Here is a 21,577-nt window from a genome sequence, read left to right on the forward strand (position 1 = left end):
GCAGGTTGACCCTCACTTACCTTTCCAGCCAGTGAAAATCTCGAATGTTTCCAGGCCATGTGTTGTTAGCTAGACTCCAGACAGATGTCTGGCTGAAAGCGTGGGGGACTGGAGTCTTTAATTTCTTAAGAAATGTTTTTTATTGAAAAGAAGTGAAAACTTACCTTGGGTGTATACTGTTGCTGTTGATCGAGTGAGCTAGATGGAAAATCTTTGCGTGTATATGTGTCTTGATGAACCATGTTAGACTTAAATCATGTAAAGGAAGAAAATACAGACTCTAGACAGTTATTTTGTAGATAGGTAATGGTTGGCTTTTATCGAGTGCACATTCTGTTCCAGGCACTGTAGTGTCTTACCGTGAGCCATCTCATGATAAGTTTATGCAGGTGTCATTCCCTTATCACCGGAAATGATCCTGAGACTTCTCAGGATTGTGGGTCTTAAGAGTATGGATCCCAGGAAGCAGTTCTAGGAAGTAAATGCATTTTGGTTGCTCAGTGGTGGAAGGAGGGAGAGTGATTTTGTATATTTTGAAGAATAAATGCAGAATTTTGGTCAAAGTGTTTGTCAGCTTTTTATGGTGAAGTGGTTTAAGTAAAAGGTAGTCTGAAACTAAAGGTACTATAAAGTTGTGAGCACAATATTCCTATAGTTCCAACCTTATTACAGAAGGTAAAGGTAAATTACAAGGTCTTCAGGCATAAATTGCACAATGAATTGTATATGTAATTGTCATAATGGGATTATCAATTTTCTTAATTGGTCTCTTTCTTTTTTTTTTTTTAAAGATTTATTTTATTTATGAATACACTGTAGCTGCCTTCAGACACACCAGAAGAGGGATGGTTGTGAGCCACCATGTGGTTGCTGGGAATTGAACTCAGGACCTCTGGAAGAGCAGGTCGGTGCTCTTAACCACTGAGCCATCTCCAGCCCGGTCTCTTTTCTTTTTTTTTTTTTTTTTTTTTTTTGGAGCTGGGGACCAACCCAGGGCCTTGCACTTCCCTAGGCAAGCGCTCTACCACTGAGCTAAATCCCCAACCCTCCGGTCTCTTTTTCTAATTAAGTTTTATTTTGCTTTAGACAGTGTAACTGTGACTAAATGGTTTAAGATTAGAGGTCCAGTAAAAGTAGTCAACTGAAATGCATGAACAATGGCAATGAGGCCATTCTGTTGGTTTATAATTAGGTACTTGTTAAGACTGGGCATCAAGTGTTAGTCCAGGCTGGCCCTGAATATTAGATTCTTCTGCCTAAAAGTGTTGGAATTTCAGGCATGCACTACCGTGACTAGCAGACTCTTAGGTTTTTAGAGAAGCTTTGTGCAATTTCTGTGTCACTTTTTTTTTCCACTCTGAATACCCAATGTATTGAGATCATATTTATCCTTCATCCCCACTCTATCTTCCTTCTATTCTCTTTGAACTTCATCCCAAATTCTCCAGCAGCGGCTGCACCATTGAAAAATGTTTTCCCCTACCGCCACCATTGGGTACCCTCTCTGTGATGGAATGTTGAAGGGCAGATGTCTATTGCAGTGTGCACTGGATGGCTGGTTCATGGCATTACCTTTCATCTCTGGCTTTTAACATTCTTTTTGCCAGCCCCAAAGGCTCCCATGTCCCGTGTGTGTGTGTGTGTCTGTCAGTCTGTCTGTCTGTCTGTCTGCCTGCCTGCCTGCCTGTCTGTGATGTAGCTGTCTCATTTCTTTTGTACTGGATTATTGTAGTGATGGAGTTGGAGTTCTGAATTTTTTGAGAGTCTGAATTTTTTGCTTGCTGAATGTCTACTGTGTTTCTCTGTCCTCCATGTTAAATCAAAATGATTAGGTATATTGAGTTTTATCATTTTACATTTCATTAATATATTTGTTGGTGAGAATAATTAGTAAGTGGTGTTTATTTTAAGTAATAAATAGTAATGTGCAAATTAGGAAACAGCACCCTCTTTGGGCAGTAAAATTTGGAGAAGGCACTCATCCTTGCGGGTTGCTTGAAAATGTGTGTGTATCCTCCATGAGTCTCTCTCTGGTCAAGGAGTAGGCCGCAATGTGAATTTCAGCCACATGAACTTCTCCATACTTGTTCTCTTCCTATTTAGTAAAGGAAAACTGATGTGTCTTTAAAGACTTGTTTATTTTATGAGTATAGGTATTTGCCTGTGTGCCAGCAGAGGCTAGAAGGGGACACTGGATCCCCTGGGACTGTGGTTACAGATGGTTGTGAGTTGCCTCGTGAATGATAGGAATTGAACTGGAGTCCTCTAGAACAGTACAAGTGTTCTTAATCCCTGAACTGTCTCTTTGAACCTATGAAAAGATATTGCCAATATTCTAAATGAAGAATTATTTTTTTGGGCCAGCAATATGGTCAACTTGAGTTTAACTCCTGAGACCTCCTCAGTGGGGGAGAAAACCCAGCTCCTACAGGCTGTCTTCTGATCTCAGAGACACTCTCTCTCTTCAATGAGTAAACGTTTGTAATAAAAGATGGTTTGTTGGCTTAAGTCTCAGGGGTCTGTCAACTTGCTCCTAATTTACTTAGCAAATAGCAAATATACCTCAGATGGTATATGGAATGAGAACAATTTAATGAGAATTAAACCAGGATATAGGCTTTAACTGTTTAGTTCAAGTTTTAAATGTGTTAAGTCTACTTTCAAAGACAAAAAAGCAAGGTTCAACAGTAATTTATTAGTTACTGCTCTTTAGAAATTGATACTTTTGCAATTTTTCTTGTACACTCTATAAAATTTCCAAGTCGTTGATTCCCAGACTTGCCTCATACTAAAGAATTATTTGGGATGCCTTTTTAAAGTACAAACTTCAGGGCCCTATTAACAATTTTATTTGGGTTGGGGTAGGACTTTTTCTTATCCTCATATCTTATCCTTATAAGTACTATATATTAGCTATCTAGGCAGACCTTGTGCTCAGTTTTGAAACACTACTGGGGTAATCTTAGAACAAAGAATGTGGCAGACATGGTATCTGCCCTTCCCCCATTGCTTTTAGTTCTTTTGAGTGACTCAAAGGAAATTAGTTTGTATTTTTGCAAGGAAGAAAAGGAGAATCTAGTTATAAAGTTTGTAGTTGAGGTATGAAAGTGGTTTTATGTTATTTTAATCTACTTTTTTAAAAAAATTATTTGGGGTTGGGGATTTAGCTCAGTGGTAGAGCGCTTGCCTAGGAAGCGCAAGGCCCTGGGTTCGATCCCCAGCTCCGAAAAAAAGAACAAAAAAAAAAAATTATTTTATATATGAGTACACTGTCAATGTCTTCAGACACACTAGAAGAGGGCATTGAATCCCATTACAGATGGTTGTGAGCCACCATGTGGTTGCTGGGAATTGAACTCAGGACCTCTGGAAGAGCAGCCAGTGCTCTGAGCAATCTCTCCAGCCCAATAATCTACTTGTTACAAAGAACTATTTGTTAAAAAAAGAAAAGAAAAGGAACAGAAACTTGCCAGGTTTGGTCCAGGTGTGGCACACGCCTTTAGCCCTAGTACTTGAGAGGCAGAGGGCAGAGGCTGAGGCAGGTAGAGCTCTATGAATTTCTTTCTTTCTTTCTTTCTTTCTTTCTTTCTTTCTTTCTTTCTTTCTTTCTTTCTTTCTCTCTCTCTCTCTCTCTCTCTCTCTCTCTCTCTCCCCCTCCCTCCCTTCTTTTCTTTCTTTCTTTCTTTTCCTCCTCTTCCTCCTTCTTCTCTTCCTTCCCCTCCTCCTCCTCCCCCTCCTCTTCCTCCTCCTCCTTTTGCATATAGGATCTCTCTGTGTAGTCTTGGCTATATTGGATTTGAACTCACAGAGATCCACCTGCCTCTGTCTCTCAAGTGCTGGGATTAAAGGCATGTGCCACCATACATGGTCTGATCTGATCTCTAAGTTTGAGGCCAGTCTGTTCTATCTGGAGAGCTCTGGACTCGATAGGACTGCATAGTGAGACCCAGGGAGGAGGAGGAGGAGGAAGAGAAGTGGGGAGAAGGAGGAGGAGGAGGAGAGGAGGAGGAGGAGGAGGAGGAGGAGGAGGAGGAATAGGGAAGAGAAGGAGGAGGGGCAGAAGGAGGAAACATAAGCTTGAAATCCTGTAGCAAGGGCCTTTGGTTAGTGGATACATCCTAAACTGATGAAAGATAGCACTAAGGGAACAAAACGTTTGGTTGGCTTTAAATGCATAAATGATGTGTAGCTTAGCATTGAGGAGGGAAGAGCCTCTCAGGAAAGTGTGATCTGGTTCTCGGGCTTAGTCAGGAGATATGTGCAAACGTCAGGCTACAAAGTGCTGTTTATTTTATTAACAGGGTTGGTAGAAGTTGGAAAACATGTTACCTAGAAATTGGAAAGCTCTTATCAGTCTTACTTGTATTCCGCACCCACCCTTCTTGTCCGACCTACAGGGAAAAGAAAGCCCATTCCAGTCTTTCTGTGGATGCATTTGCTAGGAATTATTCAGTTAAAATTTAATTATGTTTGCTAAATAAAATTCTATAAAGGTTGCATTTTATAGTTTTCTATGTATTAAACAAAATTACTATATTATCAGAATAAGTTTTGTCTACTTAGAACAATGCTCTCTGTACATTTTATTTTTCAGGATGCTAGTTTAAATAAAAGAAAGACTCTAAAACTTTAAATATTCAGTCATGATTTTGTGGCCCATTGCTGCATTTTGCTACGTCTTTATCTTTGGCCTATAAACAATGATAATACTTATTTTATAATTATAATTAGATGACAGGAAGGCTAATTTTATTATGGGAGGAAATTCAGTACTTATATTTCATTTTCATGTTGTATATTAGGAGATATAATTTGTGTACATGTATTATATATGCACAAATGTGTATATGATTTCTCTACAAATAGAAAAGAAAATATGAAGTTTAATGAACCTCAGTAGAAATGCTTTGGAATGTTAGTTTTTTCTTTATTTAACTAAGTTGAAACATGTAAAAAAACAAAGATTTTGAGATGAAGGCAAATGATTATATATCCCTCTGTTTTTGAACACAAATATAGTGGCTATATCATTGAAAATTAATGAGGGCTCCATCAATATGGTGCAGTTTCTCTGCATCATGGATTCATATATATTTAATGAGCCTGCTATTCTAATTCCAGGTAACTGAAGCAAACTGCATCTGACATTAACTCTGATTTACAACTCATTCCATTAAAATATAAAGGCCTTGAAATCTATTGGTATTAAATATAGCTTCTTCCTAAATTAAATTATAGAGTGTTTCCTTTGTTGCCAGAATTAAGTTGTTTTTAAACAAACAAGGCTCAAATTTTAGTGTTGTTTCAGATGTTGTGAAAAATGTAATTTTTAAAAATGGTTAGTGGGGCTAGGAAGATGGTCCAGTGGTTAAGAGCACTTTCTGCTTTTCTAAAGGACCTGGGTTCAGTTCCCAGCACCTACATGACAGCGGGCAACGGTCTGTAACTTCAGTTTCAGGGAACCCAACATCCTCAGAGACATGCATGTAGGCAAAACACCAATTCACATAAAGTAAAAAAAAAAAAAAAAAAAAAAAAAACCCACACACAAAAACCATTAAAAAATCCAATGATTATGGTGTTAGTAAATTCAGATTCCTTATCTGTATTTACTTTTTGTCCAGTTAATAGCAAAGGGAGATGTCTGTCTTTGACACTGATAAGCAATGTGTATGTGTATGTATATATGTATATGTATAATGGTTGTGTGTCTATGTATGTATGTAGTAGCATAGGCACACATGGAATCCCAAGGAAGATGTTAAGTGTCTTACTTTATCACATTCTTCTTTGTGCCCTTGAGACAGTCTCTCTCACTTAAACCAAAGTGGCCTATAGAAATCCATCCCTTAAGAAATATTCATAACAACCTGTATCTATGTAGAGATGCATGGCGAGGATTGGTTAAGTCTGCCTCCATGTTGCTTCCCCTTTCTGCTCCTCCCTCTCCTTCTGAAATCTCTGTTCCTGCCTCCCTTTCTTCTCGTCCAATGACAGGCCTCATTTTATCTTGTGTCTGCCTTCACCTGCATAACAACATCATCCTAGAATGCCCTTACCTGGGCAGGGTGGCATATTGCTGTAATCTCAGCAGTGGAGGATAGCAGGTTATCCAGACCATCTTGGATTACACAGCAAGACTTTGTCTCAAAAAGAAAAAGAAAATTCTTTTTTAATCTAATTTAAATATATTTTAAAGATTTAAAATATATGCTGAAATAGATGTTTCATTTTGTATTATTCAGATTACGAATGCCTTGTTCATATTTTAAGCACCCATTAATGTTTAATTCCTTTTGGATGCTAATTGAAAAAGAGATCTATGTAATGTGCTGCTATTGAATGCAAAATTATACACTTCATAGTAGGAATCCTGTGGATGATAGCAACCATGAGTGGGGTAAGCTTCTAACTTTCCTTGGAAAGTACATTGTGTTTCTTGCTTGTTTCATGTGTTTTAGATTTAGATTATTTGAAGAGAGAATGGAAATTAAAACATATATTATGTGAGGAAGTTAGTATGTAATAAACTAAAAGTCATTGAAAACATGTGCTCCAAGAGGATTGATTACTATTTCATGAAAGAGTCCAGAGACTAGATACGCTCCAGAGGTTTTGTTTTCCTTCTAGGCATTGAAGTTCAGGTCTGGGTATGCTAAGCACCTGTCGTGCCTCTGTACTGTGTGTGCTTTTTCTCTTACAAGGTATTTGGCATGTTGAACCTGACACATGGAAGCTAGTGCTCTTTGGGCACATAATATACTATGTATTGTGATTATTATTTAGAGTGGTGCTGTCAGTCTCAAGTGTTATAGAATGTTTGATGTTTGCAGTAATAGAAATTTCAAATACACTGAGGATTATTGATTATCTCATGTAACTACAGGTAGCAATTTCTGTGCCTCAATATCTTTGTGTATCTGTGAGTATAAAAGACGCATTTCCTCCTTCCTTCTTTCCTTTCTCTCCCTCCTCTTTCTCCTTCTCCTTCCCTCGCATCTTCCATTCCTTGCTTCTCCTTCTCTCTGCCCCTGTCTGTCTGTCTGTCTGTCATATGATAGTGACTTATTTGTAGCCTGGGCTGGTCTGGGATTCACTATGTTTGAATTTGAAGTTCTCCTGTCTCAGACTCTTGAGTGCACTACCACACTTGGATTTTCTTTTCCTTTTTATGGGGATGGGGAACAAACCTGGAGCCTCAACATGCAAGGCAAAGGAGCTCTCATTAAGCCACACCATCAACCCCGTGTTTCTTCTTTCCAATCTCTTCCTTTCCTTTTTTCCTCCCTCTTCTCCCTCCTTCCCTCCCTCTTTCCTCTCCTCCCCCCTCCTTCCCTCTCTCTTTTTCTTCAGCAGCTTCTTGCTGTATAGTCTCGGTTTGGAGCTTGTTATCATTTCACTGCAGCCTTCTAGTGTTGAGGTTACAGATCCACATCACAGCACCTGCCTTCAATAGAGTATATTTCTAGAAATGGGGTGCATATTTATAGTTTCTTCCTTTTCTCAATTTTATTAAAGTACAGTCAAAGGCACATATTTGAAATACATAGTTTTATTAGTTTTGAAATATACATATACTTATGAAACCATCATCATTTTATTTTATCATTTGATAACATTTTCTGTGTCTAACTGGGTATGGTGGTACATGCCGTTAGTCCCAGCAACTTGTAGGTAGAGGTGAGAGGTGAGCCAGCCAAAGCTATGTAGCGAGAACCTATCTTTACAAAAAAAGAAAAAAATCCTATATTTATCTTGTGTGCATTCTTCTCTCCACCCCCATCCCTAGGTAACAACTGGTTTGTTTTCTTCTACAATAGATTATGGCCCTATGTAAATTATAGTAAGAGCAAACCAAAGTCTGAGCTCTTGGTGCGTGTTCCTCTGGTTCCTCCGCTCTGCAGACTGGCATTTCATCACCTGCCACATTATGTACCATACTTCATTTATTCATTTGCCAGTCAATGGATGTTTGACATGCTTCTGTTTTCTATGTCAAGGGTTTCTCTGAACATTTTTTTTAAAGCTTTTGTGGTTTTTTTTTTTCTTCTCCTGGGTGAGTAACTAGGAGACTGACTAGGTTATGCAGCATGCATGTTTAATTTTTAAAAATTTTATAGTTTTGGATTTGTAGTGATCTATTCTGACTGAAGTTTTACATATTTTGTAAGACTGAAAGATTTTCTCTTCGGCAAGAATATCTAGTTGACCTCTCACCATCTATTGAAATGACTCGTTTTTTCATTAGTTTGCTTAAACATTTTTTCTCTTTTATTGGATATTTTTAAATTTACATTTCAAATGTTATCCGCTTTCCTGGTTTCTCCTCCAGAAACCCACTATCCCATTCTCCCTCCCCCTGCTTCTATGAGGTTACTCCTCCACCCACCCGCTCACTCCCTCCTGCCTCCCCTCCCTGACATTCCCCTATACTGGGGCATCGAGACTTGACAGGATCAAAGGCCTCTCTTCCATTGATGCCCAACAAGGCCATCCTCTGCTATATATATGGCTGGAGCCATAGGTCAATCCCTGTGTACTCTTTGGATGGTGGTTTAGTCCCTGGGAGCTCTGAAGGGACTGGTTGGTTGATATTGTTTCAAACCCCTTCAGCTCCTTCAGTCCTTTCTCTAACTCCTCCATTGGGGACCCTGTTCTCAGTTCAATGGTTGGTTGCAAGTATCCGCTTTGTATTTGTCAGGCTCTGGCAGAGCCTCTCAGGAGACAGCTATATCAGGCTCCTGTCAGCACACACTTCTTGCCATCTGCAATAGTGTCTGGGGTTTAGTAGCTGTATGTATATGGATTAGATCCCTAGGTGGGATAGTTTCTGGATGGACTTTACTTCAGACTCTGATCCACATTTTGTCTTTGTATTTCCTCCTGTGAGTATTTTGTTCCCCCTTCTAAGAAGGATTGGAGTATCAGTCTTCCTTCTTCTTGAGCTTCATTGTGGTCTGTGATTTGTATCTTGGATATTCTGAGCTTTTGGGCTAGTATCCACTTATCAATGAATGCATACCATTTATGTTCTTTTATGATTGGGTTACCTCACAATAATAGTTTCTAGTTCCATCCATTTGCCTAAGAATTTCATGAAGTCATTGTTTTTAATAGCTGAGTAGTATTCCATTGTGTAAATGTACCACATTTTCTGTGTCCATTCCTCTGTTGAAGGACATCTGGGTTCTTTCCAGCTTCTGGCTATTATAAATAAAGCAGCTATATGCATGGGATTATTTCTATCTTCTTGTATCTCTTGAGGCCTGTTTTGTGACCGATTATGTAATCAGTTTTGGAGAAGGTACCATGAGGTGCTGAGAAGAAGGTATATTCTTTTGTTTTAGGATGAAATGTTCTATTGAAATCTGTTAAAATCCATTTGGTTCATATTTTCTGTTAGTTTCACCTTGTCTCTGTTTAGTTTCTGTTTCTATGATCTGTCCATTGATGAAAGTGGGGTATTGAAGTCTCCCACTATTATTGTGTGAGGTGCAATGTGTGCTTTGAACTTTAGTAAGTTCTTTTATGAACATGGGTGCCCTTGCATTTGGAGCATAGATATTCAGAATTGAGAGTTCGTCTTGGTGGATTTTTCCTGTGATAAGTATGAAGTTTCCTTCCTTATCTTTTTTGATAACTTTTGGTTGAAAGTCAGTTTTATTTGATATTAGAATGGCTACTCCAGCTTGTTTCTTGGGATTATTTGCTTGGAAAATTGTTTTCCAGCCTTTTACTCTGAGGTAGTGTCTGTCTTTGTCACTGAGGTGTGTTACCTGTATGCAGCAAAATGCTGGGTCCTGTTTACATATCCAGTCTTTTTATTGGGGAATTGAGTTCATTGATGTTGAGAGATATTAGGGACCGATGATTGTTGTTTCCTATTATTTCTGTTGTTAGAGGTAGAATTATGTTTGTGTGGCTATCTTCTTTTGGGTTAGTTGAAAGAAGATTACTTTCTTGCTTTTGCTTTTTCTAGAATGTAGTTTCCTCCTTGTGTTGGAGTTTTCCATCTATTATCCTTTGTAGGGCTGGGTTTGTAGAAAGATACTATGTAAATTTGATTTTGTCATGGGATATCTTGGTTTCTCCATCTATGGCAATTGAGTTTTGCTGGATGTAGTAGCCTGGGCTGGCATTTGTGTTCTCTTAGGTTCTGTATGACATCTGTTCAGGGTCTTCTAGCTTTCATAGTCTTTGGTGAGTAGTCTGGTGTAATTCTGATAGGTCTGCCTTTATATGTTACTTGACCTTTTCCCCTTACTATTTTTAATATTCTTTCTTTGTTTTGTGCATTTGGTGTTTTGACTGTTTTATGATGGGAGGGATTTCTTGGTCCAATCTATTTGGAGTTCTGTAGGCTTCTTGTATGTTTATGGGCATCTCTTTCTTTAGGTTTGTGAAGTTTTCTTCTATGATTTTGTTGAAGATATTTACTGGCCCTTTAAGTTGGGCATCTTCACTCTCTTCTATACCTGTTATCCTTAGGTTTGATCTGGATTTCCTGCATGTTTTGGGTTAGGAGCTTTTTGCATTTTCTTTGACTGTTGTGTCAATGTTTTCTATGGCATCTTCTGCCCCTGAGATTCTTTCTTCTATGTCTTGTATTCTGTTGGTGATGCTTGTGTCTATGACTCCTGATCTCTTTCCTAGGTTTTCTATCTCCAGGGTTGTCTCCCTTTGTGATTTCTTTATTGTTAATATTTCCATTTTTAGGTCCTAGATGGTTTTGTTCAATTCCTTCACCTGTTTGATTGTGTTTCCCTATAATTCTTGAAGGGATTTTTGTGTTTCCTCTTTAAGGACTTCTACCTGTTCACCTGTATTTCTTTAAGGAAGTTATTTATGCCCTTCTTAAAGTCATCTAACATCATCATGAGATGTGATTTTAAATCAGAATCTTGCTGTTACTGTGTGTTGGGATTTGCTGTAGTGGGAGAACCGGGTTCTGATGATGCCAAGTAGCCTTGGTTTCTGTTACTTAGGTTCTTGCACTTGCCTTGCCATCTGGTTATCTCTGGTGTTAGCTGGTCTTGCTTTCTCTGATAGTGGCTTGACCCTCCTGTAGCCTGTGTGCCAGCACTCCTGGGAACCCAGCTCTCTTCCGGTGGGATTTGGGTACAGAGCGTTTAAATATTTTAAAAAGCAGTTAACAATGCAGGGTGGTGCTACAAGCTCTAGGGAGACAGGCAGGAGTATCACAAGTTCCAGGTCAGGTAGGCTATACGATGAGTCTCAGGCCAGCCTGGGCTGTATACTTAAGGAGAGTCTTTTTCACAAAGAAACAAGTTAAAGGGAAAACAGTCAAATGTGGGTGTGTTTCTGAGTTTAGTTTTTATTGATTTATGTGCAACTTCGTAGTATTCACAGAGTGCTGATTACCAACATGTAATAAACCTTGCAATCAGGCACTATGATTCCTTAATCCTTTTTATTACAAAAGTTTCTTTGATTATTCTATGACTTTATCCCTTTTATTACAAAAGTTTCTTTGATTATTCTATGTCCTTAGAATTTTGGTAACTTAAAAACAAATGCTTGCTAGAGTATTCATTGTGATTGCATTAAATTTGGGGAAAACTGCCATTTAAAGATGACTGGATGTACTAATCTGTGAGTGTGGTAATACCTTCTCAATTATTTAGGTCTTTACTTTCAGACAGCAATGGTCGGTAGTTTCTAATGTAGCGGTTTTAGCTATCTTTTTATTACATTTATTCCTAGGTATTTTTTGGTTCTACTGCCTTTTTTTTAATTTTAACTTTCACTTTCTAGATATTTGCTACTAATTGCTTTTCTATACTAATTGTATATACTGCAGTCTTGCTAAAGTTCATTCTGGCAGTTGGCTTGTAGATCTCCTTAGGATTTTTAGTGTAAAACAATCATACCATTTATAAATATGGCAGGTTTGTGTTGTCCATTTCAAAGCGTATTTAGTTAGGCTTTGTTTTCTTTTCTTTTCTTTTTTTTTTTTTTCTGGACTGGGGGTTGAGATAGGGTTTGATGTCCTAGGCTGGCCTCAGCTTTTCTGGGCAGTTGAGATAATAGGGAATTTTTGATTCTCTCGCCTCCATCTTCTGTGATTGGGATTGCAGGTGTGTGCCACCATGCAGGTCTTTGACTCTTTTACCATTTAATATGATGTTAGTTGAAGCTGCTTTTGCATTTGCTTGTGTGATTTAGCAGGCCTGGGAAGATGTGTACATGCTTCCTCTCCACCGAGTGCCTGCCTCATGGTAGGGCTGCTTCCTTCAGGCTAAGTCCCCAGCATGGTGACAATTCTCTTTAAGTTTTCCTTAGATTTATCTATTTTATGTGCGTAATTGTTTTGCCTGCATATGTGTGCACCATGTGCATGCTTATGGATGGTTGAGAGCCAACATGTGGGTGTTAGGAACTGTGTCTGGGCCCTATTAAAGAACAGTAAGTGCTTTTAATGGCACAGACATCTTTCTAGCCCTGCAACTCTTATTTTAAAACTCTATATTTGAGCTGAACAGTGGTGATGCATGACTTTAATCCCAGCACTCAGAAGGCAGAGGCAGACGGATCTCTGTGAGTTCAAGGGCAGCCTGGTCTACAGATCGAGTTCCAGGATAGCGAGGACTAAAAGCAAAAGGAAACAATAATGTGGAGAGTAATTGAGGAAGACACTTGAAGTAATTTCTGGCCTACACACACACACACACACACACACACACACACACACACACACACACACACACACACACTGAACACTTGTATACATACAGGGAAATAGTACAACTCTGTTCAGTCACCCTATAAACCGTGTGTGTGTGTGTGTGTGTGTGTGTGTTGAAGACAGAGGAAAAGTTATATCCAAAAAGCTTAAAATAGAATTTCTTTAGTTTGGAACATACTGTAGCTGCCTCAGAAAGTTTCTGCTTGGTAATTCTCATGCTTTTGGAACATACTATGTTGTATATGAAATTGTGAACTTTTACAGCAAAAAGGGATTTTTCCCTGTTGCTAAAAAGATTGAATGTTCAGAAGTTATACCCAGATGTTTTTTTTAATTACATTCTTAGATTTCAGAGCATCTTACAGATTGTTTACCAATAGGACCCATGGCTCTGTATACTTGGCTACACGTGACAAAATGAACATCAGCCTGGAGGATTGATTACATGTTTATCACGGCTGGTTTACAGTGTTACTATAGGACCAGGCACAATGTGCTCTTGCCCATGGAGTTGTTGTCACCCTGAGTGAGGCATGTTGTACGAGGAGAACCTTACTTGGTTTTGAGTTTTTTAGTTCTTGACAAAGATGACAGAATAACCCAGGCCAGAGGCTGCTTTGTTTTATTTCATTCTCTTCTTAGGCTGCAAAGACTTCACAGAACTGTGGCTGTGCTAGAAGCCAGGCTAATTGGGAACATCTAGGAAATAAAAGGGAGGTGTGCTGAGCGAGTGTATTCCTTTATGAATGAGTACTCACGGTAAGAGCATAGCCTTGTCAAGGACACCAGTGTCTTCCCTGGTGTGAGTAGGACTGTTTACAGAAAGGATCAGTCTCCAGCTCCTTCTTCAGGCTGGGGCCTGAGCCTGCTCCCCACAGACACCCCGTGCTGAGGGGAGCTAACCCTCTTGGCTCAGTTTCTAGGCTAATGGTCCCTTTCTATCAGAGCTCACCACCCACCCTACCCCAGCTTTTATCAAGATGTGTCTGTCTTTTCATTTTCCATTGCCCAAGTCAGAGCAGCGCCAAAGTCCTGCAGGTGACTTCGTGCCACACCTGATGACTGTGATTTCTGGAATCTACTTGTTGGAAGAAGTGAGCCTCAAGTTACCCTATTATATTCACAGGGGCTGAGGTGTGTGTGTGTGTGTGTGTGTGTGTGTGTGTGTGTGTGTGTGTGTGTGTGCAGGTTTACACATACATATAAACACACACAGAGTACATATATACACATGCATTCATGCTTGCATGTATATACTAAATGAGTGTAGGGCCTATATAAATAGCTCGGTGGTTAAGAGTACCTGCTGCTCTCACAGAGGACCCAAGTTCAGTTCCTAGCACCCATTAGGGTACCTCACAACTTCCTGTAACTATCTCCAGGGAGTCTGATGTCCTCTTACCTTAGGCCTCTGCACTCAGGTGCATATACCTTACACAGATACATGCACATGATTAAAAATAAAAATACATTTTTAAAAAGTGTGAAAAAAATAAAAATATTAACAGGCTGGCCAGAGCTATACAGAAAGATTATGCCTGAAAAAAAGTATATAAACTCTCTATGTCTGTTTTGACAGCAAATTCTGAGCCAACCCAACTGTGCTTTGTATTTGGTGATAATGATAATGTGTCCTTGCAGTTTAAGTAGTCGTCTCTTCGGTTTAGATTTGACTGCTTTTTAAAATAAACTTCATGTTTTCTTTTCTTCTATCCCTCATTTAAATTGTTTGTATCTGGGTGGTATATATGTGTGTGTACATGTTTATGTGCTGTGTGTTCATGTGTGTGCAGGTGCCTGTAGAAGCCAGAGGCTAATGGTGGGACCTTCCTCTATTGCACACCTTACTTTTTGAGACAGGGTCCTAATTTGTTTTTTATTATGTTTATGTGGCTGTCAGAGGACAACTAATGGGGATCACTTTTCTCTTTCCACCTTGTGGGTGGATTGAGAAAAGAGATTGAATTCAGGCTGTCAGGCTAGGCAGCAAATGCCTTTACCAGTTGAGCCATCTCACTACCCTTTGGTTTGACTTCTTTAAAACCAAATGTAACTATTTAGTCTGGATCAGAACTCAGTTTTAAGATGTCATCAGCTCTGAGTTCCCAGGTGACACTCTTTCAGATTTCACTAAGAGATATTAGGCTATTTGCCTTGTCAATCTTAGGAACGCTGTATAGTTTTTGGTAGTGCAGAAATTGTTGATAAAAAACACAGGGTTGGGGTTGGGGATTTAGCTCAGTGGTAGAGCGCTTGCCTAGCAAGCGCAAGGCCCTGGGTTCGGTCCCCAGCTCCAAAAAAAAGAAAAAGGAAAAAAGAAAAAAACAAAAAAACACAAGGTTCCAAGAAGCTAGAAATTTCCTGTTTGAATAGAGGAGTAAGAAGTAATTGCTACATGTGGAAGTGTTGGTATCTAAGACGTGGAAATGCATTCTCACTTGTCAGTGTCATCTTCCTCAAATTCTTTCTCCTTCCCCTCTCTTTGCCTGCTCCTTCTCCCCCGTTTTTCTTTTCCTCTCCTGTCCATTATTCATTCCTTCTTTCTGTCTCTCTCTTCTCCTCCCTCCTTCCCTTGCTTGCTTAGGATGGGATCCAATGCCTCATGCATATTAGACTAGCACTGTGTTACTGAGTTATGTTTTTTAGCTCTCAATGTTTATTTTGTTATTTTTTCAGTGTTTTTGTGATTATTCCAAGCCGTAACAATTTATAAACTTATTTAAACCAGCAGGAAACTTTTTTTGTTAATTACATTTAATTTTATTTTGATTGACACGCACACAATTAATAATAATGAGATTCAGGGTGATGTTTCAGCACAGTCATACAGCACAGTCATTCCTCTCTCTACCCTGCTAACCATTAACGCTCTGCATCCAGATATATGTTGTTGAAGTTAAGAATAAAAGAATCTTAAATACTGAATCATCAATACTGTCTCTCAGAGACTTGAGGCCAGCATGAAACTTTTAAGATTTTTTTTCTTTTCTTTTTATATATTTTCTTTTTGGCAAAATGAATTGAACCCACTTTTTTATGCACTCTAAAAAGTGGTCTATCTCTTAGCTTGCCTCCCAGCACCAGAATGGAATTTTTAAAAATTTATTTCAAATTTATTTTTTGAGGCAGGGTTCACTATGTAATCCTCGCTGGCTTGAAAGTCACTGTGTAGACCATGCTGGTCTTGACCTCATGGAGATCTATCTGCTTTTGTTTCTAGTACTGGGGTTAAAACATGAAACACCATCTCCAGATTCAATATGAGTTTTTAAAATAATATAGTTAATTTTTAAACTAAATATAGTTCCAGATTTTGTAATATGTTGGTGCATTTTTCCTTTATCATATAAGCATGCACACATACACAAACAGAAGTTGACATTTGTTGATGGTCGGGTGAGATATAATCTCGAAATGTATTATCTGGTAAACTTGTGCTGTATTCTGAGTTTTTATTTTAAAGAGAGGCTTTTGTTTTATTGTTCAGGGTTAAACTCCCATTAGTTCTCCCATCCCAGTGTCTGAGTGCTAGGATTACAGATGTGCATCACCAGTCTAGCCTACATTACATTTGGAAAATTTTTTTAATATAGTGTTTTTAAGTTGTCAAACTCAAAAGCAGCTGTAAATTGTGTGTTTTGTGACAAGATTTTAATTTCCAGAATATCACTCAACTTACACCTAGATTTTATCATGAAAATTTAGAAGACAAACTACAGTTTGGTTTTAGTTAATCTGATATCTCTTGGTATCTACAGGGAGTTGGTTTATCACCCCGACATGCCGAATCTGAGTAAAATAGTTTATTAGCTGTTTATGGTTTGTGTGTCTTTTCCTCTGGGTGTTATGCTACCTAATACAGTGTAAGCAGTGTGGAAGCTGTATTCTTTAGGAGAGGATGACAAGAGAAAAAGTCGTCTATACATGTTCAGGACAGGTGTGAGTTTTCCCCCAGAAATTTATATCCAAAGTTTGTTGAGTGTGACTGAAGAAGCTGTGGATAATGTACTTTGAAAATGTCTACCCTTGAGGTAACAACCTTAGAAATGCTGGTGATGAGTCATAGAGCTTCGTTTTCTACTCTCCACACTAGAATATGAAGATCTAAGAAACAGAACCAGGACATAGAGAGTGGAAAAAACTGTTAATAAGTTTTAAAGTGAAAATTTCTGGTTTCTCTGGAGCCTAGTTGTGTCATATGATGTTTTTCTAGAAATTGTTGTTTGAGAGGATGTTTTGCTGAGAGCAGACAAGTGGTGTTTTTCTAGAAGCTACCTGGAGTTTGAGAGGACATGTGATGTTTGGAAAGGGTGTGAGTCTAACCCAACAGGCAGGGCACTGCTGTGCCGTTGGTCTGCCCTGTCTTCTTTGCGATATCATTTGTTGTGACTTCTTAGAGAGACATGTACCAGAGAACTTACTGTGATATTCCAGTGGCTTCTTGCCACTTATGCAGCCTTTGGGCCCATTGGCAGATCCTTTCAGTTTCTTCCAACTGCCCTTGCTGGTTTGTGAATGGTGTTTGCCAGTGGGTTGAGCTACCGATGATGAGTGTGAACTGAACTGCTGATGTCTTGATAACACAGATCAGAATCACCCTGAAGAACTATTTCTAAATAGGTCCACATCCTCCTTTGCCCTATTAACCTTTCCTCCCCACTACCTCTGGTGGGTGGTGGACTAGGAGGGAGGTTAAAGTGTTTAAGAACCCTTATTAAAGCAGGTTTTGAAAAATCTAAGCCTACAAAGTTTCCTGGATTCTTGATTTCTTCTACTTCTTGTCACTTCATCTTGGTCCCTAACTTCAAATGTCCTTTCATTTAGCACTTTTCTGTGTGCTAGAACTTGATGTTGCAGAGGCGAACAAAAAGATAGTCTTTCCCCAAGGTACTATTGATAGGGAAGGTAGAGATGCCATGGTGTGATAAGTGCTGCTGGAGTCATCTGTGGATTGCTGTTTAGGTAATAGGAGAGCAAGGCGCTAACAAACGCTTAAGTCATTACCAAGCACTGCGTATACTTTCTCCTAAAACCGTCCTTCAAATTACAGATTCAATCATATTCCCTGTGTCACAGTCTATATTCTTCTCCTCTCTCCTTGAATAGTTTTAGGTGTCTCCTGTCTGAGGCTACTCTGTTTCAGTTATAGCCTGTACACTTGGCTTGATGGCCCCAAACTGAAAATGAAAAGGTGCTTTCCTACTTAGGAAAGCCATGTGAATAACCATGATACTTCCTGCTTAATCTTTATCAGTGGTTTTTTATGTCCTCTATCAGCTCTCTCCAGGCATTTGAAGTTGGGGGCTGGTAAGATGGCTCAGCGGGTAAGGGAGTTTGCCAAGGACCTGAGTTCAATCCTGCTGACTATATAGTGGAAAGAGAGAACTCCCTCAAGCTATTTTCTGATCTCTGTACATGCACATGCTCTCTGTCTGTTTCTGTCTCTGTTTCTTTCTATCTCTGTCTCTGTTTCTTTCTATCTCTGTCTCTTTCTATCTGTCTCTGTCTTCTCTCTCTCACTCTCAAGTCACCTTTACAGCAGGGGGCCGGTTTTTATACCCAATTTATGTAGAGATGTGATTAGAAGTGTTGTTTTAAAATTTTCATTGAAATCTTGTAATATATTGCATGTTTGTATTAAAACAAAAGTTATTTACCTTCCATATTCTTTTCCTCCTACTCCAACCTCTGAATAAAACTGATAACTTGAGGAAGATGTACACATCATTCGGCAGTGCAGTAATGCTCGACTGTTCCTGAAACTCTAGATTTTCTGAGAAATGTTTGGAGTAGCAGATCTTTATCATCCATTTCAGCCAGAGAACAGTCCATTATCTGTGTTATATGTTAGGTTTCTGGGCAACATTTAGTGTGGGGGAAACTCCTGTACTAAAGAAATGTTTGAGAAATGCTGTTTTAACTCTGAGCATGAGCTTCAAACCCCTCATCCACCCTTGCCTACTACTTATTGCTTATTGTAAACCTGAAGGAATCTAGAATCACCCGACAGCTTAGCCTGTAGACATGCCTGTAGGGGATTATCTTGATTGCATTAATAGATGTTCCCAGATCATTCCATGTGGTGACCCCATTTTATGAGTGGGTCCTGGACTGCATGAAAAGGAGAAAGCGAGCTGAGCACTGTCGTTCACTGCTTCAGACATACTGTGACCAGCTGCTTCAAGCTCCTGCTGCCTTGACCTCTCCACCATGATGGACTGTACCCTGAAAGGTGTGCTAAGAAATCACCCTTTCCCCTTGAGTTGCATTTGTGTGGGTATTTTATCATGGCAACAAGAACAGCAATGAGGATATTCATTCTATGATTTCTGTCCCTATTGATTAGTACATGCATATGTGTTAAATATGTTAAATACTCTATCACTGAACATAGCTCAACTGAGTCTTGAAATTCCCTTTTTTTAAAATTTGTTGCTTTCATTTCTTGAGATTATAATATAATTACATAAAATTTCCCTTTCCTCCCTCTAAATCCTCCCATATACCTTGCTTTGCTCTCTTTCAAATTCATGGCCTCCTTTTGCATTAATTGTTGTATGTATGTTTCTCTCTCTCTCTCTCTCTCTCTCTCTCTCTCTATATATATATATATATATATATATATATATATATATATACCTAATAACCCGTTTAATCTATATAATGTTACTTGTATGTATGTTTCCAGGGCTGATCATATGATATTGGACAACCCAGTGTTGTGCTCTTTCTGGGGAAGACTGTTTCTCTCACTCTCAGCATTCCTTAGTTGCCTATAGCTCCTTATATAGGGTTGAATCCTTTTGAACTTTTCCTGTTGACTTTGACATGTTTATTGGTGTCATTCTTGTTCAACTCATGTTTGAGAAGTCATGTTGGTGAGACTTTTGACATTCCCAGGAGACAAAATTTCACAGCAAACCCCCTGACTCTTGTTCTTACAGTCTTTCTTTTATTTTTTAATCTTTATTAGTTTCTTGTGATCTTAACATCATGCACCTTGATCCCACACATCTATCCTCCTCTTGTACCTGCCTTCCACCCTTGCAACTTCCCCCCAGGGGGTAAAAATCTCATGAAAGCTTTAGTTGTTTCACAGTGTGTCCCACAGTATACCCTTTTGTCTACCTTTCTTTGTTTTCAAATGTTTATTGCAGTTACTTGGTTTGGTACAAACACTCTGGCTTCTGCCATACTGGAACCTCATTGGGATATCCTGTTGTTGCCTTGTGTCATGGAGATCCTGTAGTTTTAGATCTGCAGGACTGGCTTTTTCATATACTCTAGCAGTTAAAAGCCCTTGGATCTAGGCCTCAGAAGTATCTGAGCTGGTTGGTCAGTCTGCAAGCTCTCCCTCACCCACACTACTGGGGCCAGCTCACCAGCAACCCCACATTCCTGGCCAGCTCTACCCTCTGCCCAGGTGAGGTTCAGGGCCTGCTCTCCCGAGTGTTGCAGCTGGTGAGGGACATTGCTAGTTCTTCCACTCTCATGACTCCCAAGGCCAGCTCTCCCTCCTGCCATACCTGTTGAGGGGTGAGGGAGAGGAGGAGGGTATTTCTCCTTCATCTGTGCCACCTCCAGCAGCCAAGAGGTAGTGCTAGTTCTCCTATGCTCATTCCCTCAGGGACTGCTGTGCTACGCAGACAAGGTTCAGGGCCTGATCTCCTGAGTGCTGCAGCTGATGAGGGCCAGGGCCAGCTCTCCTGTTCTCATGGCCCCAGGACCTGCTGCAGGTGGTGAGGGGCAAGAGAGGGGGAGGTTTTCTCTTCCCTCATGCATGTTACCACTCAGGAGTTGAGTGGCAGGGCCACCTCTTCCACTCTCATATCCTCAGGGCCAACTTGTCTGCATCTGCTACAGTGTTCAGGTCCTACTCTCCTTAGTACTCCAGCTGGCTAGGGACAGGGTCAGCTCTTCTGCTTTTACTCCTCCAGAACCAGCTCTCCCATCCAGGTCATGGACAGGGCCAGTTCTGCATAGCCCTCAGACATCTACATGTCTCTGGGCAGCAGCCCAACCCAGGGATGTCTGCCTGTACCCCTGCTATAGAAGGGCCTCAGACCCAGACTCCCCCGTGTCCCCAAGCACAAACCAGGACCCCACCTTAGTCCCAGAGTGTATCACTGACTAGTCACATCAGGCTGTTCCCTATTACCCTCCAGTTCTGTCTCTCTTCAATGCGCACATATCCTTCTGTTTCTCTCTCTTTCTTCCATTTCTCTACCACTTGCTCCACTTAGTGGCGCCCAGGGTCTCTGATGTCTAGGATTATCTCAGGAGTGGTCTCAGGAGTGCTATGCCCTGCTTGGGCAATATGGCACTGGGTAGGGGTCATCTCAGGCATGATCTGCACCCCCCCAACCCCAAACCTGCTTTGTGCTAGACTGGTGGTCATCTTGGGTCTGGGCTCCATAGCACCAGCGTGGTGGTTGTCTTGGACTCATTCCTTACCCGGTCCTGCAGTAGTGGCACCATGCCAGGCTCCCTCCAGCCCAGGCTCTTAGTTCCAAGCAGGGTTCTTCTAGTGTCTGGCTTCTTCTGCTGTGGGAGCTTGTTCCTGTGCAGGACCCTGAACTAGTGGTTCTCTCAAGTTAGCTTTCTGTCTGTCTTCCTGGTACCCGACTGATAGTCTTCTACTAAACGTTCAGATGTTTATAGGTCAGAACAGTGAGCGCAGGCATAGCCTCTAGTGGCAGTTGGTTTTACAGTCTTCCTGCTCCGTCTTCTGCAATGTTCTCTGAGCCTTAGGTTTTGGGAGTCATTTTTTAGATGGTATTCACTGAGACTGGGCTCCACAACTCTGCATTTTGGGAATTTGAAAATTATTAATGATTTGATTAGAAAGTATAAGATCAGTTACTTTAAAAG

At 40.0% G+C, this 21,577-nt stretch overlaps 1 protein-coding gene and 1 pseudogene across 1 annotated transcript in view; one reads left to right on the forward strand and one right to left on the reverse strand.

The window, feature by feature from the left end:
- Mnat1 (MNAT1 component of CDK activating kinase) overlaps positions 1-21,577 on the forward strand; it is a 142,627-nt gene that overhangs the window by 445 nt on the left and 120,605 nt on the right. The window lies entirely within an intron of this gene.
- Positions 21,343-21,392, reverse strand: LOC116906480 (annotated as a pseudogene).

The sequence above is a fragment of the Rattus rattus genome, chromosome 7 (assembly GCF_011064425.1).
Source record: "Rattus rattus isolate New Zealand chromosome 7, Rrattus_CSIRO_v1, whole genome shotgun sequence".
Taxonomy (NCBI): Eukaryota; Metazoa; Chordata; class Mammalia; order Rodentia; family Muridae; genus Rattus; species Rattus rattus.